The sequence below is a fragment of the Pinus tabuliformis genome, chromosome X (genome assembly GCF_031772625.1).
Source record: "Pinus tabuliformis cultivar Carrire ecotype Pingquan chromosome X, CPIR1, whole genome shotgun sequence".
Taxonomy (NCBI): domain Eukaryota; kingdom Viridiplantae; phylum Streptophyta; class Pinopsida; order Pinales; family Pinaceae; genus Pinus; species Pinus tabuliformis.
The window spans coordinates 286,774,358-286,793,290 of NC_142308.1; the positions used below are offsets into that span (position 1 = coordinate 286,774,358).

Genomic DNA, 18,933 nt, shown 5'->3' on the forward strand with positions numbered 1-18,933 from the left:
GAGATACAACTACCCTGTCCTCCAACTCCAAATAAGGCATCTCACCAAATCACAACCTTCTCTACTCACATCCATGTTCCATCTAAACAAGTTGACTATCATCCAAACACTTTTGAAGATAAACAACAAGAGACCTGGAATAGGTGGGAAGAAGAAGGAATATCAATACCTTGCCAACATGCTATACTAAAGAAAATCGATGTCGTAATAGCCCCTATAAGGGAATTACCCTCCAAATGATTTCATAGTAAGGATACACTTCTAAATTCCAAACAGCTAAATCAATCAAACCAAGCGATCTCTCATTCTTGGGCAATAGACCCTCTCTCCACCATAATTTGACCATAAATAGGAATGTGATATCTATTCCAAAGACCAACACTATGCTTAACTAGGAAAACTAACGTGAAACATAATACATCCTCCCGACCACTGTTAATTACTAGAAAATTAGATCCTTATGTTGTTGGACATGATGCTTAGCTTGAAATTGTTGCAAACACCAATCCCACATAGCAACAGTTGAAAGCCTCACTACAAATAAGTCCAAGTTGCAAGAACGTAATTCCTATACCCCTCTGATATAATAGCAGCTCCATGCATGATAGGATTCAATTAACACTCATTATTCACCTTTATTTCAGATCACAACATGTTTTTGCAAATATGAATTAGATTTCGTAATTGATTATGCATATTTTGCATGCATGCCTTTGTTGAATTCAAGGAATATTCCACTCTTAAACTATTTTCCTTCAACTCTGTCTTTGTTTGTGCTCCCACCTATCAACAATTATGAACACTATCCTATACCATCCATTCTTACTTTAGACAAATACACATTGAAATGCAGTCACCAACATCCATTAACTAGATTTAGATTGCTATAATGCCAATAATAGGGAATTGTTACAAATAGCTACCATTAATTCAACCATGCCAAAATTTATCTAGATAACAAAAACTCCACCAGAAATCTTGATAATTCTTTCATTCAATTTTTCTTTTTCATAGTCTTGTTCTATAACTTGCAAAGAAAGTGAGAATGATATCATTCATGAAAACCTTTAATAAAATAGGTTGATAGGGAAGTTAACTATCAAGTCAAACATATTTTGATATTAAAGCAACCTTAAGTTATTTAAATTTAATGTTTGTAATTATTGTTGCATGTTCCTTCAGAGGCACATATATTCAAATTATAAACCGTGCATCAAAATTGTTTCTTTCTACACTCCTATCTTGACAACTCACAAGTCAAATTTGATATTAATACCATCATCATGAATGATATTAATGAGGATATCCCTCCCCACAAGGTGATGGCCACTTTACAATATATGGTGGCTATACAGAGAAAACAAGACAATAATTTCAAGCCTCCATTTAGATAAAGCAACCTATTTTTAAGTTATAGAGAAATAGCACACCTCAATCAAGCTTTTAATTTGAGATACTCTTTTATTAACAGCTTCCTAAGTTCTCCCATCACCAACTATCATTTTTGAATCCTTTGTAAGTACCACCTTGGAAACAGTACCCAAAACCTTACTTCCAACTTTATCCAAGGGCAAATCCAACTTCGTCCCTGATAACAGTGCCTACACAGAGAAAGAATAAACAAAACAATATCTACATAAGATATTAGAAACCCATGACTATAGACACATTGGAGAGATTTTATTCTCAATACCTCTCACTCAGTGAGAATTTATCCTATTAACATGAAAAGTTGAACTTGTAGAGCAAACCCATTACCAAATAAAGATTGTTTCCACGAAAAATGATATAAGACTGCTTATATACACACCAAGCTTTGTACTTAATCTCTTAGTGCATGTAAGTCCTTAATGTAGCTAAACTTGAAAAATACCTCCAGTAAATATAGCAATGTCATCCAAATATTGGCTTTTCCACTCTCCAAATCCAGGAGCTTTCAAAGTGCCAACCTTTAATGCACCACGAAGCTTGTTCACAACAAGAGTAGTCAAGGCTTCTTGTTCAATGTCCTCAGCAATGATCAAGATAGGATACCCCCCATGGATGGCCTCTTCCAATATTGTGATCAAGTCTCTTGCAATTGTGATATTTTTGTCAACCAATAATAGCTTCAAATTATAAGAAAATATAAAGATGCAAGTTCATTTCCAAACTCCAAATTCCCAATCAATGAATTTTAAAAATCAAGTGCAAATAAATAGAAATTTAGAAACCCTCTTCCCATGCTTAGTAGTGGTCATATTTCTTTCTTATCAATATTCTAAATCCAATATTGTACAAATTTGGGAAATAACAGAATTTTCATAAGGCACAAATTTTAAAATTCCATACAAAACCAACACCGGCCCAAATTGAACCAGGAGGATGTGCCATGTATTTATGATAGATGGACGTAATTGGGAAACAATTCCACAGTCATATTAGAGTTTATTCTAAAAATGTTACAAATGATTTATATCCATTCTATTTTCATTACAAGGAGCACTCACAAACAGAAACACAACAAAGAAAGCAAGACACTTTCAATTCACATTAATTACCTTGCAATTTTCATACTCCACAAATATCTTCTCATTGTCTGTCACAAAGTACGTAGAAATATATCCACGATCATATTTCATTCCCTCAACGACATATTGATTTTTTTCTACACATTTCCCCTCTTCAAGTGTCACAACACCTTTCCTTCCAACTTTACTCATAGCCTCTGTTATCATGTTTCTTATTTCATTATTATTCCCAGAACTTACTGTCGCAACATCTGCTAATTCACTATCTTAAACCTGGAGAATAATGTCAATTAAATGGTCTTAAGTTTTAGCATATACACTCCCTCATAGATAACATTTGTCCTAGATGTTTCACAAGTGACTCCTCAACATTATACCCTAGAGTCTTCAAGAAAATCTAGCTGACAGTTTTGGATCAACTGTTCCCCTAAAGAAAGTACGCCTCAACCATCAACTAAGTCAATAAGGAACAAGACCAAAAAGAGAAAACTGACTCAAATTGTGAGCATTTACCTCCTTTGACAAATTTTTGAGTTCAAAAGCAAGATCATTTACTATCTTGTCAATGCCCCTAGAAATTTGGATAGGATATCCTCCAGCTACAATAACCTGAACAAGATTATGATTCAGATTCTTATTCACAAATCTTAAAAATACCAACAAGATTTATCTTTTGAGTTTTTTTTGAACTAGCTCATACTAATTGAAAACACAATCACAATATCATCTTCAACAAGGCTATTTTCCCACTCAGATACTATCTTGATCCTACTAAAGCATTGAAAATTCAGAAAATAAATAAATAAACAACAGCCACCATAAGGACCTATAAAAATGAATAAATACTTAAGCCAGTACTAGGGACAAATAAATTACCTTTACATATTCAGTTATTAAACCTTTCACGCGTAAAACATATCTGGTTGTTCAATCAAAATATGAATCATTTGTCTTTGTTGCATCCTATCTTACCAACTTGGCCAAAATATTTTCAACTGGATCCTCTAATTCAACCTTTCAGAAGCAGGGTACAACATTGAAATGCATTAACTAGACTGGAAATAACTATTTACCTTGACTCATCAACATCTGGTGCACAAGTCTTTGTTTTCAATTGTTAAAGCTTGATTCATTACTCTACTATGGCTACTCCATAAACCAGGTAGATCATCAAAAGAGAAATATGCTATGACCTATGAGAATTTTTCCTCCCAGTTATAAGATAGTAAGACATTTAGGAAAGGAAAACTAATATATAATATAGAAAAATTACAACACACATCTACAATTTACTTCCTTATCTATTGTCACACCATCATTGACAATCTTTGGAGAACCATACTTGCTCTCCAAAACAACATTTATGCCCTTTCATCCAAGGGTGACTCCGACAAGATCAACAAGCTTGTTGACACCTGCCTGTAAGACAATTTGAAAATATTTTCAATAGATGCACAATAAAATGTTGGAATTAAGTCATACAAAACCTACATAAAAGCCACACATTAAAATCAAAATGTATATGGACAAAGAAAGATCTACCACAGTAAAGTTTTATGTGAAAAGAACCTTCCTTTAGATGGACTTTTTTTCTCTGACCTGCACCTTTTTTGTTGTTGACTCATCAAATACCAGCTTCAATTAGAAACACTAAACTGAGATTTGAAGCATAACATGAATAAACTCATAGTCTCATAGTACTAAAGGCTTCGAATTTCAGGGTAGAAACTCTCTTTATAATCAAAATCAATACAGGGCCCCAGTTAAATAAAACATTGCTCAATCAATCAATCATAAGAAGAGCCTGTACAATATAATCTAGATTCAAGAAAACTCACAAGCAGAAAACCTGTAATAGGAAAGTTGGTAATAATTCAACAAGATCCTAAATAAAAAAACCATCGTTTCTTCTATAAGTTGTCTCCTAACTTCCAACTTGCAGAAGCCCTTTTAACTAATCTAATCTACAAAAACTGTTGGCAGTGAGGGATGGCATCATCAACGTACTAATAGTCCTCCAAAAATTTTGATTTTCCTACCTGTTCACACTGCTATATTGCATCTATTACCTATTTAAATATCACTTATTTGAAGTTGTAAATAATTTGATCCTCCCTTGACAAAAAAATTAAAATCCCAAATGAATAAAGTTTATGAAGAGAGAATCTTCGACGAGTTCATAAATCTTGATTTCTATTACCTTATACTTTAGAGACACATTAAGTTTATATTTAGTAAAAGCACAAATTTATAAGACATCTCCATAAAAGTGCGAAAATATACTTGTAGTAAAATTACAAAGACAACAATATTTATTTATCTATGAGAAAAAAAATAGGAAATGGAAATATCAAAAATGTTTACACCAAATATCGAAGGCTACCTTCACTGTTGGAAGATATATTCCTAAATGACCATGTGAAATGACAATAACATCGGCCTCTCGCAAGATCTCATCAAAGTGCTCTAAACCCTACAACGTAAGCTGTATGTATATTAAGATTCAAATAAGAAATTGCTTCTTGTGAAATGTCTGTATCTAAGATGGATTAAACATGGAAATAAGAGATTAAAAATTGGAGACTTCATTTAGTGATACACCATATACCTCTATAGTTCTGATCTTAGAAAATATATGTCTGATGAAGAATCCCAGGCCCATTAAGATAAGCACGGGTCTATAGAAGACAAGAGGAGGAAACATGTTTTATATCAATGTAAAGTTAGCTTGAGACAAACAAATTTCTAAGTGTTCCCTAATATATTTGATAAAATATGTTAATCTATGGCTTAACTGTCAATATAAAATCCTTTGAAGATGTAGCACTCACTATTTGAGGTTATTCAATTATAAGGGGCTAGTCACATGTCACGAAAATAAAATAAACAATTTTACAACATCATTTACTAATGAAGCCAGCAAAATAAAAAAATTTACCTCATGAAATCATTTTCAATTCAGAATTATTTTAGAGGTACATGTGATAATGCCTTCATATTTGATGTTTAATATAATGCATCTACTTGAAATTTTTCAAAGAATAAGAAAAAACAGGCACCATAGAAACAGATCAGCCTACAAACTAAAAGGCATAAAATAACATTATGAATTTGGCTCCAGAAAAAGAACTTAAATATAATTTTTTAAATGTGAGATCCATCAAAGTATCTAGAAGCAACAACACAAAGCTCAGAACATGAGAGAATTTAGCTTTATGTCATTTTTCTTATTTGTATAATGTCTTCTGCATGTCGTGTGTATGACAAATAAAGAAAGTCAATGTTGTTGCAAACTCCCCAAGTTGCAATAACCTATAACGTACAAAAAACAGCAATATATAAAGTACAAACATTATGAGAATCAAATCACAATATGAATAATAAACCTTAATACAAAAATAGACCGGTGCCTGCAATTTTGTAAATGTTATGAAACCAGCTCAAGAAAATGATAGAAAAGATAGATCAATGCCTTAGAATTCAGCCTCTTCGAGGGGGCAACCTCCTTTACATTACATAAATGAAAAATTCTTGGATGGTTCAAATGACGAAACCTCCTTTCTATATATAAGAGTCTAAAGAGTCACAATATAACCCAACCGATCTAGCAATAATAATATAAAGCCACAAAAATAACAATAGAGGGATTCTATGGGGCACAGTAATAACAATATGGGGGCAACAGGGGTACAACAATATTAATAAGGGATGCAACTACAATAGTAATGGGGTAATCACTAGTATTATAGGGACCCAACATGCCCCTCTCCTTCAAAAAAGTGTTGTCCTCAATGCTTGAGTAGTTCTGGATGCTTCTGTATAAAATTTTCATCCTTCCATGTGGAATCTTCAGCGGATAAGTTCTTCCACTTGATAAGATACTTCGAAATTGATTGATTTCATAGTTGTTGAGTTCTTGTTTCTATGACTGCTTCTGGTTCCAATATAATTTTTCCTTCCTCCTCAAGTTCTGGCAATATTGTTTGAACTGGGAGCTTGTCGCCTATAACCTTCTTTAAACATGAAACATGGAAAACTGGGTGCAATCGAGAAGCTACAAGAAGCTCCAATTTGTATGCCATAGTACCAATCTTTTGAAACACCTTGTACAGACCATAATACTTTGGTGATAATTTGCTATCCTTCTTAGCTTTCTTGAGGGACATTTGCTTATATGGTTGTAGCCGTAGGAATACCCATTCACCTACATCAAAACTTCTTTCACTGCGATGTTGATCTGCCTGTTGTTTCATTCTATTCTGTGCCAACATGAGGTTATCCTTTAAGAGTTGGAGGACTTGTTGTTGATGTTCGATGTGATGTTCCACTACTTGAACCTTAGAATTTTCTCTTAAATATGATGTGATGGTTGGTGGCGGATATCCATAAAGTGCCATAAATGGGGTCATTTTTGTTGCTGTATGGAAGGAAGTGTTATACCACCATTCAGCCAGAAGCAACCATTTGACCCATTGTGTCTGTTTATCAGATACAAAGCAACGCAAATATCCTTCCAAACATTTTTTTACTATCCTAGTTTGCCCATCAGATTGAGGATGATAAGATGAGCTATGAGCTAACTGAGTACCAAGACAAGAAAATAATTCTGTCCAAAAATTTCCAGTGAAAATGGGATCTCTGTCACTTACAATAATCTTTGGGTTTCCATGTAGCTTTTGAATTGTTTCCATAAATGTAGAAGAAACTGTACTGGCTTTAAATGGATGTGATAATGCAAAAAGGTGTGCATACTTGGTAAGTCTGTCAACTACCTCCATGATGACACTATTTCCCTCAAACTTGGGTAAACCTGCGATAAAATCCATTGAAATCTCCTCCCAACGTTTGCTTGGAATGGATAAAGGTTGCAATAGACCCGGTGTCTTAATTGTTTCAACTTTATTTTGCTGGCAAACCAAACATTCTGCCACAAACTTTTGAATATCTGATTTAAGGCCATCCCAAAAAAATTCCTTCTTAACCTTGTGGTAAGTTTTTAAAAATCCTGAGTGCCCTCCTAAGGGAGAGGTGTGCAATTCCATAAGAATATTTTGTTTTAGCTGGGAATTCTTACAGAGGTATAAGCGATCTTTGCACCATAACGAATCATTTTTCCAACTAAATGTATCAGATGTACTCGAACCTTGTTGTAACTTTCGAATAAGTGCCCACACTTCTTCATCATTCTTCCATTCCTCCCTTGCTTCGTTTATCCAGTCTGGTTGGTAATAGAAATGGTGCACAACAATGCTTCCACATCCTCATCCTTTCTTGAGAGTGCATCTGCCACCACATTTTGCTTCCCTTTTTTGTAGATGATTTCAAAGTCATAACCCAACATCTTTGTGACCCACTTTTGTTGCTCTTCAGAGGATAATCATTGTCCATTTTTACCTTGAAGTGTCTTCCCATTAGGTAGGGTCGCCATTTCTTAAGTGCATGGAGTATTGCCAACATTTCCTTCTCATAAATAGCTTTGTGTAAAAACTTTCCCTTGATTGGACGACTTTCAAAAGCAATGGGTCTTTCATCTTGCATTAAAACAACACCAATTCCATTTCCTGAAGCATCGCATTCTACAATAAAGGTTTTTTTGAAGTCTGGTGTAGCTAAGACCGATGCTTGGCACATTGCCTCTTTAAGATGTTCGAAGGCCTTTGTTGTTGCTGGAGTCCATGAAAATGCATCTTTATTCAATAGTGTTGTTAGACGTGCTACTATTCTCCCATAATTCTTAACAAACTTGTGATAATACCCTGTCAACCCGAGAAATCCTCGCAGATGATTTATGGATGTGGGGATTTTCCATTCCTTAATGGCTTTAATTTTGCTAGGGTCTACCTTAACTCCTTCATGACATATAATATGACCCAGATATTCCACCTCTTATACTCCAAAGAAACATTTGGATCTTTTTGCATATAATTGTTTCTCCTCCAATAATTGTAGCACCTTGTCAACATGTTCAACATGATCCTTCCAAGACTTGTTGTAGATTAGTATATCATCAAAAAATACTAATATAAATTTTCTAAGGAATTGTTTGAAAATGGAATTCATCAAACCTTGAAATGTTGAAGGTGCATTGGTAAGGCCAAAAGGCATGACCAAAAATTCATAATGACCCTCATGAGTTCTAAATGTTGTTTTTTGAATGTCTTCAGTCTTCATTCTGATTTGATGATATCCTGAACGGAGATCCAACTTAGTGAAGTAAATTGATCCATGCAATTCATCCAGTAATTCATCAATGACAGGAATGGGAAACTTATCTTTGATAGTGAGCTTGTTGAGCTCCCTATAATCCGGACACATGTGCCAAGATCCATCCTTCTTATGCACCAATACCACTGGAGCAGAGAAAGAACTTTGACTCGGTTGAATTATACCAGCCTCTAGCATTTCTGCAACCATACGTTCAATTTCACTCTTATGGGCATAGGGATATCTATACGGCCTGATGTTTGGAGGAACACTTCCTGGAATCAGATGAATAGCATGATCATGATCACGAATAGGTGGGAGACCTTTGGGAGTGTCAAATACCTTGGAATGATTGTCCAAGACTTTTTGGAGATCTAGAGAAATAGATGATTCCAATGTGGAAACATCTAGCGAACATAATTGTGCAATTACACCTCTTTGTTCTTTTTTTAGAAGCTTTTTCATACCGTTAGAGTTGATTATCTTTCCCGGTTTCCCTGCAATACCCCTTAATTCAACTTCCTTTCCTTCCATATAAAATTTCATGAAAATTTCTTAAAAATTAAAAGCTATTGTACCTAAAGATTGTAGCCATTAGACTCTTAGTACAACATCAGCACCTCCCATTGGAATGGAAAGCATTGGGCTAGTCAATACATATTCTCCCATGGATAGCTTGATATTATGGCATTTTCCCGAGCAATTTATTGTTCCTCCATTTACAACCATCACTTGAAACTCTGGTGCTGGATATAAGAAGCAATTCAATTCTTTTGCTACCTTACAATGAAAAACATTACGGGTACTTCCTGAATCAATCAACACTATTACCTTTTTCTTCTTGATTTGTCCTTTTATCTTGATGGTTTGAGGAGTGATAATTCCCGCCAATGCATTACAAGATATGTTCGGATTCATTTCTTCTTTATCTAGGCTTTGTTCCTGGAGTATATCCTCTTCTTTTGACCTTTCTTGCTCCTTTTCTTCTTCCTCTTCACAATCTATGTAGAATAATTTCTTCTCAGCACACTTATGACCTTTAGTGTATTTGCTATCACAACTGTAACAAAGCCATTTTTCTCTTTTTTCTTCCAATTGTTGTGGAAGACTAGGGGCAACAACACCTCCATCTTTATAGTTGTGAGTGGTATGCCTCTTGGTTGCCATAATTTTGCTTTCCATTTTTCATGCTAACCTGAATTCCTTCTCTAATGAATCAAGTTCCCAAAGGCGAACATCATGCTGAATATTATCCTTTAAAGTCCCTATGAACACATCAATCCTATGCTCCTCTAGAATATTTTTTACCCTTATGTTCAATTTTTGAAACTCCTCAATGTGCTCCATTATTGAACCCTTTTGTTTGATACTTATCAATTGGCTAGAAAAAGTGTTGCTTTTTGTATCCTCATAATGTGTTGTTAATTCTTCCGTAAAAATTGCCTAAGTGATAATTTGTTTACAAAAGCAAAGCCATTGATACCATACAAACTGATTTGGCTCCAAATATAAAGTTGCAATACGTACTTTTTGTGTGTTTTGCACATTATTGAGATCGAAAAATTGCTCCATCTGTAATATCCATGTTGCGGGATCCTTGCCATCAAACTTCCTCATATCGATTTTTGGAATATGGTGGGTCTTTGATCCCACATTAGAGTCTATGAAATCATGATTAACATTTCTTTTGTCCGCATCATGAGTTTCCTTTACTACCTTTCCACCATTAGTAAGTATTTCTTGTCGAAAATTTGTCAAATCTGTCTTCAAATCTGCCATGTCTCTCTTCAAATCTATCTTCAAATCATCAATCTTAGCTTCCACGCCTTTTATCTTAGATTCCATGCCATTTATCTTAGCTTATGTTAGCTTTTGTGAGAGTGAAATTTGTTGCACTTGGTCTTGTAATTTTGATATATCATGTAGCATTTCTTCCTCTTCTTCATGAGTCATGCTAGAGCTTTCATGTTGCTTACTAGGTGTTTGCATTTTCTTTACTCGGAGCATCATTTACTAATAACAATGCTCTACTATTCCCTTTGAATTCCTTCAAAATATTTTTTCAAACCAAGCTTAAGCAAAAATTTAAAAAAATCTACACACCTTTTTTCACTTTGTAGGAGCTCGATATTGTCTTTGATGTATCTTTGTAATTTTGGATCATCCAGTTCTGAAATTACAATCTGTAGTAGCTCTCTGTGTCCTATTTCCAATGCCACCAGTCTGATCCCAATTGGATTCTCCAAGGAAGAGTTATGTAAAATATCCCACAGTGACCTGATTATAGACTAGTTCAGTAGAGCGAACTTGTACGATGTGCCACGTGTCCCTATTTTGACCTTTGGCTCTAAAAAAGATATACAAGAAACTACAGTCCATCCTCTTTCTGGACCTTCTTATGAAATTTCAATCCGATTCTCAAAGAGAAAGTTATGACGATTTTCCCCAGGTCACCTGTTTGGAATGTAATTCAGGAGTCTGCAAAAAGACCAACTTCCTCAAATCATATCTCCACAAATATAGCACGAAAAGGTCTAAAATTTGGACCCGAGATTCAGCACGATTTCTTCTCAAATGAGTTTTTTTTTAGCTTCTGAAACGTCACAAACAAAAAGTTATAGCGAAAATTCCTCGATGACCTGTTTGTAGCAGCGAAACCCTAGAATCCAAAACTCTAATACCAAATGTTATAGAACCAGCTCAAGAAAAAGATAGAAAAGATAGATCAACGCCTTAGAATTCAACCTATTCGAGGGGGAAACCTCCTTTACATTACATAAATGAACAATTATTGGATGATTCAAATGACGAAACTTCCTTTCTATATATAGGAGTCTAAAGAGTCACAATATAACCCAGCCGACGTAACAATAATAATATAAAGCCACAAAAATAACAATAGAGGGATTCTATGGGGCACAATAATAACAATATGGGGGCAACAGGGGCGCAACAATATTAATAAGGGATACAACTACAATAGTAATGGGTAATCAGTAGTATTATAGGGACCCAACAGTAACGCTACATTAAATCCACCAAATCAAAGCTTTCACTATCCAGTAATCAAAGGCATTTTGAAGAGAGAATATTACCACAATAAATAGTAAATGCACAAATTATTTTATTTTCTACTTTAAATTCATCTTAGTTACAGAATAAGTCACACAATTTGGGTTCGATGCTATTACAAAATTTCTATAAAATCACATTCTAATCATTATCCAAACAAACCGACACAAACATGATTTATGGATTGGAGTCTCATGTTTTCTTGAATGCCCACCTTAATCATTCCAACATCTCTTGGATTAGAGATGCTTACATTGCTTGAATCTCCATTTCCATTGTTGATATCTCAGGGGTCTTCTGGCACAACTATGTCAATTATTGACTCTCATTGTTCTTGATTTTAGGATGGGGTTCTCTCCATAGATTCAGAAGTGGGAGTTCTCTTTCATTAGCATGTAAGCTAGTTTTGTTCCACCAGAACTGTTGGTTCAGCATCTTATTTGATATCTTCTTACATAAAATTCTTGGTATGGTCTGATGAAATTTCCTTAAAGTTGTTGTCAATTTGTAAGAACCTTTCATGTAGTAACTTGGAAATTATTTTTTAGTTTCTAGTAGTGATACCTTTTTGATATAGAGTTATTTACATTCTGAGTGAGGTGGGAAGATATTTCAATATCTGGTGCTTGCGTATAAAATATTGTTTATGTATAGTAGTGGTGAATTAAATCTAGATGGCCAATTGGATGCAATTGAAAACATGGACACTAGAGGTAAAATATTGAAATTAAAAAGTATGCAACCTCAAGCTTGGTGACTACACTATAGCTTGGCAACCTTTAAGGTGCATATCAGGCTCAATTGGAAACCTTGGGGTGAATATCAGAAATGGTTTCATATTTTTCTATTATAATATTAATTTAGCCATGTTTTCTCTATTTTTGCGAAATAAGAGTGCAAGTATAGAAACCTGTCTTGTTTAAGATGAGGATGGTGGCTAAATTTCTCTTAGGTTGTGTCTGTTGTGATGCTACAGATTTTTCCAGAAGCCTTAATAGTTATTTAGTGTGTTAGTTATAGGTGCTTTTTGTTACTTTGGCATTCATGTTTGTGAAATACTAGGTAATATGAAGATATTGTAATTCTTTATTCAGAATAAGGGAAGATGGTGTATGCTATGGGTACTATGACAGTAGTTGCCACTTCTGCCTCCATGGGTAACATTGGAAAGGAGAGGAAGTTGGGTGCAATATCCGACAGAAATGCTAGGGAATTGCCTTCTCTTGTTGCCTTTTCACCCATCTCCTTTAATTTTTTAAACAGAAGGCAAACCATGAGACGACATAGCAGAGAGAAAGTAGTCAATCCAAGAGATATGGAAAAGGATATGTACTTCAACCAAGATGGGTTAGAAACAAAAAAACTACAAGTCACAGAAAAGAATTCCATCTAAAGGAATGTTATTTACAGCTTCAAATAAGTGATACTTACTTAGGTAATATATGCAATATAGCAGTGTGAATAGGAAGGAAAATCAAATTATTTGGAGGATCATTAGTATGTTGTTGATGCCATCCCTCACTGCCAACAATTTTTGTAGATCAAATTAGTTACAAGGGCATCTGCAAGCTGGAGGTTAGGAGACAACTTATAGAAGCAGTGCTGGTTTTTTTACTTATGCTCTTATTGAAGTATTACTAGCTTTCATATTACAAGTTTTCTTCTTGTGAGTTCTCTTTAATATGGATTATATTATACAAGCTCTTGTTATGATTTGACATATTGAGATATGTTTTATTTAACTGGGGCCCTGTACTGATTTTGATTAGCAAGAGAGTTTCTACCCTGAAATGCCAAGCCTTTAGTACTAAGAGACTATGATTTTATTCATTTTGTGGTTGAAATCTTAGTTTATAATTTTTAATTGAAGCAAGTATTTGAACTGGGTCAAAATAGGGGGCCTTATCCTTACCACAAGAAAAATAGGATAAGTGCTTGATTAATGTTTTTGTACTTAGCAATTTCCTTCCCATGCGGTGAGGGTAAGGTTCCAAGAATCACATTAATGTGGAAATTTATTATATTTGCTACAATACATGGTTATAAATATTATGTACTATAGACAACATCAATGGCCAGACTATGCCTTGGTTTCTAGGTAAGGTAAATTCTTGTTTCTGTAAATAATAGCAAAGATGATGAAATACGAAGCTGAAACATAGATCATGAAATGTAGAGATGGAAGAGAGATCATCTTTAGTAAGTCACCATATGTCATGGAAGTCTCTGACACTAAGGCAATTTATTTGGCCAAAATCATTCAAATGCCAATAATCAAATGCAGCCTTCTTCTAGAAAGGCTTGCAGAAGTTTCACTTACAACATTTAGCATTAGCAGGGCACCCCTATATCCACTAAACACAACAGAATTTTCAGGTGGTTGTCTAGAAAATCACATGGGTGAGTGAGAATGGTGGAATTTCACTTATGGGGACTTATCAACCTACGTGCAACCCAGAAGCAGAGAAAATTTGAGTGCACATCCAAAGACGCACAAAATACCAAGAATTGTCCAACAAGTCATTTACAACTAGCTATGTTATCAGAAATTGGAACTCGAAAGGGAAATGAGAATGAAATAAGAAATAGGGACAAAGGATTTTGGGGATAATAACTGTTAGCCCGCTCCACTTGATTATTCATGTACTACTGTAGTGTCAAGATGGGAATGGGGACGAGAACATGGATGGGACAAGAAATGGCTATTCTGGTAGTCAGTGCAGTGTTAGTGAATTTAATTGTAAGAAAAAATAATGTGATGATTTCAAATTCATTAGGACCTCCCAAGGGAAGGTGATAATGTGAGTGTTTATTGGTCATAGAGATATTTGAACCGAGTCAAAAAAAAATGCCTCTCGCAAAACTTGGACCCATTACAAATTTGAGATATGAGTCTTCGCATACATGGAGAGGGAAAATCTACCCAAGATAAAACACCTAGAAACACACACATCCCAACAACAAAAAAAATGGCTTTGAAAAACCCACATACCTTCTTCTGCAATTCTTTCCTCCATCGCCTCCATGTCTTTACCGCTAAACTGAACCCTCTCGATTCCCTCAATAGCCCATGCATAATTCTACTTTTTCTCCTCCATAAGTTAATTTCTTGGATTACAACCCATTTTCATAATATTTCCCTAACCCTTCCTTTGTTTAGATGCAATTTCCGGATCCTTTCATGATTGATCCAACCTATTCGTAATATCACCTAGAGCAGCCCGAGCTACAATCTTGACTCTCCCATTATTAGCACAAGAAAATGATCCAGAGACTCCCCCCTTGGTATTATTCTTCACCTTGTGAGGGAAGATGAAGGTCAAAAGTCTAAAATTTTGAGTCTTCAACTTGTTCATGATCGTGGCCAAAGCTTTCCGATCAGATAAATCAAGGTGTTGTGCCTTGAGGCCACCCGATTTAGGGACAATGGTTTTTTCTGTAATAACCATCAAATAGTTTATTTACATTCTCATTGAAGGTAGTGTAAAGGAAGAATAAATGCCCATTGGGGTTCTGTTTTATATTTTCTTTATTCTTTTTATCTCGTCATTTTCCTTCTAGAGGGCAGGAAGAGGTTGTGTTTTGACCGTTATTTTTGGTGGAAGGCTCCAATATGGTGGTTAAAGCTCTGATAGGTGTGTGTGACGTTCCATGACCACTATCTATAAGAAACGACCACTATCTATAAGAAACTTGCCACCCTTTTGAGCATTAACAATTGATTTTTCTAGCAGAATTCTATTGCCCATTCAAGCTAACCCACCACCATCTGCCATTGATGCATGCAAATATGTCATTGAACAAAGTATTATAACCCTAAACCTCTTCTGAACTGAAATAAAAGGAAAAACCAATTAACCCCAGTCATTATCTTGTCCCCTTAACATTTGTCCTTTCATCCTCCTTGCTTGCACATATGATTCAACCCCCTCAGGTTCTTCAACTGGGTTAAAAAGGCTTCAATTTAAATAGGAAGAATAGGAAGGATAAGGAACCTTGAGCAAGTTGTAGTCCCGACATCCTCCTTGGATTCACCTATAACTCAAACCCTTAGCTCCTTAAACCTCGATGAAAAGACTTCAATGGGAAGAAATGGTGGGATCATGAACCTCCTGCAAACTGTAGTAGGAAGAAATGGTGGGATTGCTACAAACTGCAATATTTCACAATTTCACTGCATCAAACTGCACTATTTCATCACAAATAAAAGTGTTATGTCCTAGAGACCAAAATATAAAAATAAAATATTAATTGAATATTTTCAATGATCACAAATAGATGTGAAGCATGTTTTCAAATTCTCATGTAACAACACCAAAATTGATTTATTTTAAAATTTTATCTCCCACATCACACTATGACTATGATATTCATGACCATAACCCTTATTTTTTGTGCAAGTAGTTACAAAGCATATTATTCAATACCATTCATCACAATCCCCACAATGAAGGTCTCTTGTGGAGAGATACAATTAAATAAACATATGTGTAAATGTGATAATTAAAATATAGTGAATAAGCATGAAATAAAATAAAATAAAATTGAAAACCAAATACCCATCACTATATTTAAGCATAATCGCATGCATATCATAACATGAAATATGATTAAATAATGATTTTGTAAAAAAATATAGAAAATTGTCTTTCAAAATGATATAATCTTAATTTTTCACCTAACCATAGGAATCTAAGATAACTACCACATCCATGATAGTGTATGAGGTCAGCAAGGCAATGTATTCAAGTTATAGGCTTCTAGCTCACTCAACTTAGCCCATTTTCTCTTGTGTTAGAACATCTATTCATTATAGAACTCTCTAGGAACCTTATACATCCATAAAAAAATCATAACACCCTCCTCCATTGGCCCACACAACACAAGGAAGATATTTTTCTATACTCAATAATACCTTAGGGATGTGCATCCCTTCTAGTGCTATTCAATATAGGGAAAATGAGTCTAATCTATTGAATTCCTTCTAGGAATATATTAAAAAATTACTCTTTGATCTCACTGAGCCACAAATTCATGGAGACCTTGTAACTCTCAAAATCCCACAATGATAGCACGGATGGGGGATTCAAAAAACCATTAGATCAAGACAATCAAGACTTTGTAGGGGGTATATAAGAATGGTGCAAAGCCCTCCTAGCATCATATTCTTGCTACAACAATAACCAAGCTCTCCAACTATATAGAAACTACAATAGATCAACAACATTACACTCTGGTTCACTAAAATGTTAGAAATATGACTAAGGTAGTTGGGAGGATGAGGAAGTGAGGAATGATAAGAATACACCAATTTGAGCTAGAAAATAGCATATCAAATGAATCCCAACACTAGTCAGACTAGTGCAGATTCCACTTAGGATATTTTTCCAACACTCACTTATCCTATCACCATCTTCTTTGAGCCAGCATACACACTAGTTTGACCACTCCACTATCAAATCAGAAATTTCCCAAGGAACCTTCATATGGTGGAAACATAATCCTTCATAATATGAAATGGAAACACCTATAATCAAATTTTTAAATACCACATAGAACCTTGACACATGTTCCTTGATGGCTCTTCTCCAGTATGAAATGATAATGGCTCATACATGTAAGGACACCTAATATTGTAAATGTGAACACTACAACTCTTAAGAATCTCTCTAATCCAATGACATCTACCTTCAAATGGCAGCTAGGGAAGGATACTCATCTACTTTGATCCCATATTATAAAATGAATTGAACCACACTTACTGATGAAACTCTAGATAGAGTACATGCACATGCCAAACACAATATTTTATTATCAAAATAATTCAGATAGTTACAACAAGATTCACCTCTATTATATTGAGTTTGGGAGGTGATATTTTCCCAAAACTCTAAAAGCTAATAATAACCAAAAGGCCTATTTTTTATCCTAAGTCACTAATGTGACTTATTACACATGTAAGCATTATATTTTAACACCTTCCTCAATGATATTTTGAAGGCAAAGGTTTATCTATGTCAACCTCAAGGTTTCCATGTTCCTGAAAGGAACATATGGTATGTATATGGGTTAAGGATATTTATGGTCCTAAATAAGCACCAAGATCTTGGTACATCAAAATTGACCAACATTTGTAGGATAACAGATTGAGAATAAGCTTTTCTGATTAAAATCTCTACATTAAAAGTGAGGATAGTGCATAGATATATTAGTGATATATGTAGATAACATTATCATCATAGGTAGTGAGGCCAGACCAATTACCAAGATAAAACTGAATCACATTCGACTTTTGACATTACAGATTTAGGCCTCCTATAACATTGCCTAGATGTTGAAGTTTGGCACAGTAACAAATGTGTTTTTACTTTACATGCTAAGCATGAAAAAGGTCTACTAGACAAATACAAGATTTTTGATTGTAAAAATACATACATATATGGAGAAGTTGAAACTTTTAGCTAAAGTAGAGTCAAAATCAGAAAATGAGTCAATTTATAGGAAACTTGTGGGAAGTTTGACTTATCTTACAATCATTGGGACAAGTTTTAGTTTTGCAATCAACTACATATCCAAGTTTCTCATAGACCTTGAAGTAGAACATTGGATAACAATAAAAAGTGATTTGAAATATGATAAAAGTACAATATGTTTTGGATTACTATATGGTGAAAGTGATGCATTTCATTTAATTTTGTCACCAAGTTTTGTAGTCATGTCTAAGGCAATAAATCCAGGAGCTATGGAATTGGCTTATCTATAGTTTAAAAGTTTTGTAGTCATGTCTAAAGCAATAAATCCAGGAGCTATGGCATTGGCTTGTCTATAGTTTAAAAGAATCCCTTTATGTTTCCCACAAAAGGATTAGTAATTATGATAAGACCTCATAACTCCAACCTAAACTCTTCATTAAATTCTAATGCACATAGAAATTCACAAAGTTAAGAAATTCACTATGATATTTCTACTGGCATGTTCATTTCAAATAGTCTTAGTCAACCCAATAACTCCTTCTTTGGCCACACTATAATTATCTTGCCCTATATTGCGAGTCAAACCAACCACATAAGCTATATTCATGACTCTTCCCTGCAAGATATCAAAAAATACATTGGAGTTAACAAAAACCAACCTACCATCAAAAACT

The 18,933-nt window shown here is 34.5% G+C and overlaps 1 pseudogene; it reads right to left on the minus strand.

The window, feature by feature from the left end:
• The window catches only part of LOC149139521 (chaperonin 60 subunit beta 1, chloroplastic-like), a 44,890-nt pseudogene that overhangs the window by 4,929 nt on the left and 21,028 nt on the right, over positions 1-18,933 (minus strand).